Source organism: Melanostigma gelatinosum, assembly GCF_949748355.1.
Source record: "Melanostigma gelatinosum genome assembly, chromosome: 7".
Classification (NCBI taxonomy): Eukaryota; Metazoa; Chordata; class Actinopteri; order Perciformes; family Zoarcidae; genus Melanostigma; species Melanostigma gelatinosum.
In genome coordinates, this window is record NC_136640.1 from 27,603,882 (window position 1) to 27,611,426 (window position 7,545).

The 7,545-nt window shown below is 39.0% G+C and overlaps 2 long non-coding RNA genes across 2 annotated transcripts; both read left to right on the forward strand.

The window, feature by feature from the left end:
- Positions 1 to 384: 384 nt before the first annotated feature.
- LOC306779928 lies at positions 385 to 1,560 on the forward strand. The gene is made up of 4 exons (XR_013772127.1): positions 385 to 420; positions 531 to 1,216; positions 1,311 to 1,356; positions 1,469 to 1,560. It is a non-coding gene; the product is annotated as an uncharacterized lncRNA (long non-coding RNA).
- An 85-nt stretch (positions 1,561 to 1,645) lies between these two features.
- On the forward strand, positions 1,646 to 2,588 carry LOC306779929. Its single transcript, XR_013772128.1, has 3 exons — positions 1,646 to 1,752; positions 1,842 to 2,118; positions 2,303 to 2,588. It is a non-coding gene; the product is annotated as an uncharacterized lncRNA (long non-coding RNA).
- The last annotated feature ends 4,957 nt before the right edge of the window (positions 2,589 to 7,545 follow it).

Below are 7,545 nucleotides of genomic sequence, written 5' to 3' on the forward strand. Positions count from 1 at the left end.
TTAGTTGAATTGATCAACACAAACATATTAAGTTTTGGGTTCCTGCTAACAAGTACGAATCATGTAACAGTAAAAGGTACCCAAAACATTATTATTATATTATTAGTTGACCCCATACAAAGGTTTGTATCATTTTATACTTGATAATTAACAAAATTGTACCACTTGTGCCTTTATAATAAGCTCCAGAGAGTAAAATAGTGACACAAAACGCATTCAACTTACATTTAAACATGTCTGTGTATTATGGAGGGGTTCTGTATATTTGTTAAATCATTCCATTGTTTAGTTTGTTGGCAATGACTGGCTTTTCTTGTTATACGATATGACTCTATGGTCTGTGTATTTATAATAATCCAGTGTGGTCATAATTCCCTTTTCTACAGAATGGAACCTCTTCCACAAAGAGCTTTTGTTCAGGTATGTTGACCTCTCGCCTCAAAATGTAATTCATCTCTATATACACATATAAACATGTTTTGATACCACTGCTCGAATAAATTTCTATTTTGCTAAATTCCCTCTTACAGGAATCCATTAGCAGGCGGCTTTTATGCAGGGTCAGGGATCGGCTTTCTGCAGTAATCACAAGGGAGCCAATTGATGTTGATTACCTGCACATGGTTATCTCTCAGGAATTGCAGTTTCTTCGAGCAGGGGCAGTCTATATGGATATTCCTCAGTGTGTAGTAGATGGTTTACAAAATCTAAGTGAAGTGATCAAGTCTCACATTTCAAACAGCACTGTTGCTCCATTACTTGACAGTGTAGCTGTAGTTGAATGGAATGGTACTGTGGGTCGACCAAAATTTAGCATTAATATCCAAGTCCTTGAAAATCTTCTAAGCATGAAACTACCAATGACCACTCTGGCTACTGCCCATGGCATTTCAAGATCCACACTTTACAGGAGGATGAGGGAGCATAATCTCTCAGTCAGAAACACCTACTCTGATATATCAGACATTGTACTTGATCAAAAGGTGAGATCTATCAAAGCCAGAATGCCTGATGCAGGATATCGGCTTGTAAAAGGGTCTCTACTGGCTATGGGATATCGTGTCACATGGAGTAGACTGAAGCTGTCCATGCAGCGTGTCGATGCCGCTGGCATTATTTCAAGAATGGTCCAGTTGACATGCATTGCCAGACGGACATACTCTGTTCCAGCTCCATTGTCTCTTGTCCACATTGACACCAATCACAAGTTGATCAGGTATTGTTTTAAAATGAATTACCATACACATTGATTATTTTAATCAAGAATTTTATATCACTGTTATAATGTCAAATCTTCTGAAAATTTGAAGGTACAACATAGTGATTTTTGGGGGTATTGATGGCTTTTCCAGGAAGGTAAGCCTGATCTGTTTTCTATAACTATTCTTTACATGATCACATCTTGTTTACATTATCAGTCTTGCTCAGAATATAACCCAAGTCATCTTTAAATCCTATTCCTGAACAGATTTTCTACCTTAATGCAGCTCGGAATAACAAAGCAGAGACTGCTCGAGGATTTTTCATGGATGGTGTGCAGAAGCATGGATGGCCATCAAGGCAAGGACCTTCTCTTTCATACCAGGCGTAAATAGTTTAGCCATCCAACCCTTGTCACACTACTCTGTTTGTCTCATTTAGAGTCCGAGCTGATCAAGGGGTGGAAAATGTGGACATTGCGAGATGCATGTTTACTGTGAGAGGAACCGGTCGTGGCAGCTTTATTGCTGGCAAAAGTGTCCACAACCAAAGGTAAAAATTGTATGTATTACTATATATGTTTACATTATATAAAACATTAATATCAAATGTAGCCACTTCATCATGTCATTTGCTTCCAGAGTGGAATGCCTTTGGAGAGATGTTTGGAATGCTGTAACATCTCAGTACTACAACTTGCTTCACATCTTAGAGGAAGATGGCTTCATTGACCTTTCAAATGCGGTTCACCTCTTCTGTGTGGGGTATGTCGTCATTCCCCGTCTACAACAAGATCTGCAAAATTTTGTGGAGACCTGGAATTACCACCCCTTAAGCACAGAGGGAAACTTGTCCCCGAATCAGCTTTGGAGGATTGGAACGCTACAAGTACCTGTGCCAGAGCCAGATCTGCAGGAGGTACTGTGTGTACTATACATTTAGCACAAGAACAAAGAAATGCAATTTAAAGTATGGTATTCATTAATTTGCTATATCACTCGAACCTAAATGAATAAATATTAACATTAGATCGTCTACAGTATGTGTATAAACGAGGCAATGGCTATATTCATAATTAATGTATGTGTTTGGTCCATCTCAGATCCTGCAAGCAGAACACTGGCATGATGAGGAACCTGATCCAGAGCATGGGTCACTGTAGCAGAGATGCCGTGCCCCTTGTCAGCTGAAGGTCTTGCTGCAGTGCAGCAAGTAAACCCCACCGTCGAGTCCTCTTCTTTTGGACGGGACATCTATATGCATGTCCTTCAACTGGCCTCATTTTTTGGATGAAGTTTGATTGATATACTTGATGCACATCTCATGTGCTTATTCTAAAACAAGTATGCACTTTTAACTAATCACAAATAAAGCACAGTAAATACTTATGTGTTTATTTTGCTCACTCACATTATAACAAGGTGGCATAAATAGCTGCAGTTTAAAATGATTCTGGAACATTTTGTTTGTTTCACTAAAGAATAGAAAACATAAAGAATAAGCACAAGTGAAACACAGAACCATGCTCTTGCCAACAACTATTTAACACATTTATCACACTCTATCAAATCCTGCACCAGACTTAATGGCAGTTTGCAGGAGTGTTTTAAAAGATTCATAATCTTTAATGTGGGCTACTGGGAATGTGATGGTGTCTGTGCGAGCACTGACACTTGGGTAACACACAGCGTGGTTAGGCATGGCGTTCAGACACCAATGATCAAATTTCACTGTGAGTTTGAATGTTTGCCGATCTTCCAAAAGCAGATGTCTGTGAGCTTGACCAGTCATCCACTGCATGACTGAGGATACAGTCAAAGCCTCTCCTGCAGTGTCGCCATCAGTTTGTGCATCTTGAAGAGAAATACAAAGTGTAGACCAGAATAAATCTCTCCAGTCATTTTATATGCAAACAGTTAAATATGATGCTCATTAAGACAGTTCTATGGTATAGAATTAGGGTGGAAATCTAAACTTTCAATCACAAATAATTATTTTAAATGAATGGTTGGCCATACCGTCAAGTTCTAGGAGGAAATCTTGGAAGCGCTCCAAGATTTTTGATTCCTTCACTTGCTTACTTGAACCACTTACACTCAACTCCAGGGCCAGATGGGTCATGATGTAATGTGAGTCCACCTACATTTCAAACATAGTGATACACAATGAGATTCCTCAAAACTTAGCTCGTTAAGAAGCAGAAAGGAAGTTATGGAAATACTATGTAGTACAACTAGTACAACACTCAAAGCAATACTCGTGCAAACTGAGTCGTCGTCTCTGAAGATGAAGAGACTGCGAGACTCTTCTGGCTTTGTCTGCATCACTTTGATGAGGTCACACACTTTCAGGCCCTCACACAGTTGCTGAAGCATGGGCATGCGCTTAGTCTTCACATGAAGTCGAATCGCCCTGAATACAGAAAAAATGATTTCAAGGAAAGGGAAATAATCTCCAAGTCAAGCTGTCCAGGTGTAGTAGTTAAGACTTTCGGGCAGCAGGCTGAGGAGAATGGCCTTGAACAAGGCTTTGCTACTACATGTAGACAACGATATACATTTCCTTTTAACCCGACATGGACATGTCAGTAAAATACATTTTGAGCATTGTAATTGGAGTGCCTTGGCCTCTAGCTCATTTCTCTTTACTCAAAATAAATGTTTCACATTGAAGCCAAAGAGCACCCTAGAAACAATAACCGATTATCATTATCCTTAAATTTCTCAAAGAAAAAATAAAACACAAGGCCTATGATTATCTGAGGCCACACTACAATGTGTTACATCAGCAGTAATATTTGATATTGTGTGAATAGCTTAATATGTTTTCTTTATGCTCCATGTCAACTTTGCCTGTGTAGCCACAATCCAGAATGGCTTGGATGTGAGGAGTCATGTCAGAAGCATCTTCAATCTTAAATAATCATACCAAAAATATTAAATTGTACTTTAATGCTTTGCATTCACAACACATTATACAATTTCCCAGGATACCACAGTCCATGGTTTACAGCTGAATAGACCAACATGAAATTGTTGCATCATTCGTCCTGTAAAGTGCCATAATACAATATGAACTGTTTTGGGCATTATATAAACAAGTAATTAAAACATTGTGTTGTGATGAAATTAATCTGTGTATGTTTTGCTAAAAAAATTCAACTTACCATTGTTATTAATGGTGATAAAGTAGAGTCATGGACGCCCGTAGATGAAAGGTTCTCAGAGAAAAGGTAGTCATTGCACCATTCTTGCATAAAACGTGGTGCTGGTCCTCCTTGAGCTATGCTGACAGCAAATACTTCACCAGCTGTCCTACAAACAGGAACAGAGGGTTTAAAATACTCAACATCAGTGCAGGGGGAGACCTCTGCTCAATTTTGTAATCATTAGGGGGAATACCTAAATAACCCTTCATCCAAATCATTCAAGGAATACTTTGGCATCTTCCCCCTTTCACTTTCTCCTTCAAAAAGTCATTTCTCGATCCCAGCCACCATTGCTAAAATACAAAACAAAACAATGAAAAGCATTACACAAGCTGAATTTTGTAGATTGTCAAAAAAGTAATTGAGCTCATACATTGACAAGTGCATTATTGTACATATGTTGTTAGCATCTTTAGCTGAATGGTTCTTCAATTCATTTCCCCCTGGGGCAAATAAACTTATGATGCTCAACTACTCACTTGACAGAAACTCCTTCTTCAGGGCCCCGTATCAATCCCTGCTTCTCCCAGGAATGTGATCCTCAAGGGATTCACAGGACTGACATTTTTTTTTACGCTTCCATAACTTCAGACCTCTTTCCACCATGTTGTCTCTGGATACACAAATCTCAAACGTCTTGCTGGAGTCCACCTGTGATCTTACCCACTTGACAACATCTTCCTCGCTGTAAAAAGTTTAAAATCTTGAAATTAGCCTCACATTGGAATGTATTTAATACCAACATATAAATACAGTACATTTCATAATAAATTAATTCTGTTAACTTTTATCAAGGACTAAAGTTCTACTGGTATTTAGTCTTGTGGATCAATCAGATGGTTAAATATCATTAAAATGCACAATTCATGTTTGGCAACATATTCAATAATTTGTTGACAGCTTTTAAATACGATATATTAAACAGAACATTTTACTTGTTCATAAAATTACAATCTGTACTTATTTTGATCATCCTTAACCCTAAACTGTAAGGCAATTCACCTCTGTTTCAGGGCGTGAGTGAAGACAGTCATTGACATGGAGTGCCAGCATCTGCAGAGGCATCTCTATTTTGCACTGTTTGCAGCTGGCTTTCGGCATCAGTGCAAACTCTGGTGCACTTGCAGGAAGAGGTGTTAGATCTAGTTCATCTTGGAGAGGAACAACATAGAACATGGTCTTTCCTGCAGCAGAGGAACATCTCAGTACGGACCCAGTGTAGCCCTCAGCCTCCAGAGGAACAGCAGAGAGTTTTCTCCTTCCATTTCCACCTGTGAAAACACAAACAAATGAAAATGACTGATTTTGGGGATGACCCCAAAACATGATGTATTCCTCCTCTTTTGGTTGTTTCAATTTAAGTACAGTAATTATGAACCTGTTGCTTTGTAAAGTAGCCATCTGTCCTCGAGATGTGCCATCTTTGGAAAGTTGTTTTTTAGTAGACTGGACAACTGCATTAAAATAAAAACAATTTGGAACAGTTTTATCATGTGAAAAATATTAGACAAAATTCTTACTCTTGACAACACATTCGCCATTGTGCCTGCTTCAGCCTATAAAATACCTCTGCATGTGTAAAGTCAGATGTCACTGACAAAGTCCTCTTTCCCAAGCCTGCCTGCATGAATGTCACCTCATCCGCTGAGGACGGAGTCATTTCAAGTTTTGATGCCACTAAAAAAAAAATCAGCTCAAAAGGCTCCACATTTTCAAAACCTTTGCAGGCATGTGACCTCTGGTTTGAAGTCGTTTCTTGCCCCTAAAGAATCCAGGGAAGGACCTGTATGATTTTAGAAGAATAATATTACTTTTGAATTATTATACTTCTCAACCAAGCGCACCACATCCAAGTATTCCAGAGTAAAGAACACAACAGTTGCCCTTAACCAGATAACTTTCTAAAAAGCTCAACAGAACTGATTTGGGTAAATAAAGGCATAATTAATGTTATATGACAGTTGCGTAATTGTACTGCTGCCAACATGGTATAAGACAGACTAATGACACATTTAACTGGCTCATTGACATGAGTGCATGCCTGTCTACCTGGCCATTTCAGTTTGCACTGACGATCTCTCCATAACCTGACTCTGTCCCTGCCTTTGTCCCTGAGGTTCTTCAGGTATGGCCCTTGAAATCAGGGACAGGAGATGTCGTGCAGCCTCCGTGGCTTCACGTGCATCATGCTGGAAAGGGATTTGAGATGTATGGACACGGTAAAAGGACGTTACAGTGTAATGCATTACTGTCACACAGGCAGTTTCGAAACAAATTATGCAATTACCTGAGGTCGTGTTTGTTGTTGGTTTCCATTCTGACATTAAAAGAAAAAAAGTAAGTATTACCATGACAGTATCAATGTAATGTTTGAGTGTAATTATTTGATTGAAAACACCAAGCAAATTATGAATAACTTGTGCCTCAGCTTTACTACATGTTGGGATCTAAAGGAGCGTGTTTGGGTTATCAGCATTTAAGAAACTGAATTCTTGACATCAATAGAATTATTGATGTATGTAACAATTATTAATGATTATTAATATAAACGGGGCACCACCCTGCGAACAGGGACCAATAACCAAACGATAAAACTAAGTCTCATAATTAGTAGTCACTCATAATGTCAATAGTCTGCGTATGACTATACATTCAGTGACAGTGAAGGTTTAAGTTCGAGCACAGGCTACTACATACAGTCTTATCAAATACATATGCACAAGTAATCACAGACGACTGCTCCTTAAAGTATAACAGAGTTTATTAAATCAAAATAATAAATGATCAAATCAATTAATATTGCAACCAACAAACGTTATCATACAATTTTATATGCCTAAACTAAAGAATGAATAAAATGGATGAGGGTGTATGTCTGTGTGTGTATGTGTGTGTGTGGGTCTGTGGGTGAACAGGAAGGAGAGTCTTACAGCTACCGCTAAAACTACAAAGATGGCGGCGTCGAGTGACGCTGGCCAAAAGGGGAGGGGCCTTAAGAACTACAGCTAAAAACTACAAAGATGGCGGAGTCGAGTGACTCGGACAAAATGGCAGTTAGGCTGCTGTATGTAATCACGTGTGCCTGGGCAGCACGTGATGTGAGGCGATCGTTTCAACGGGGTTTCTCCCGGGGCAGA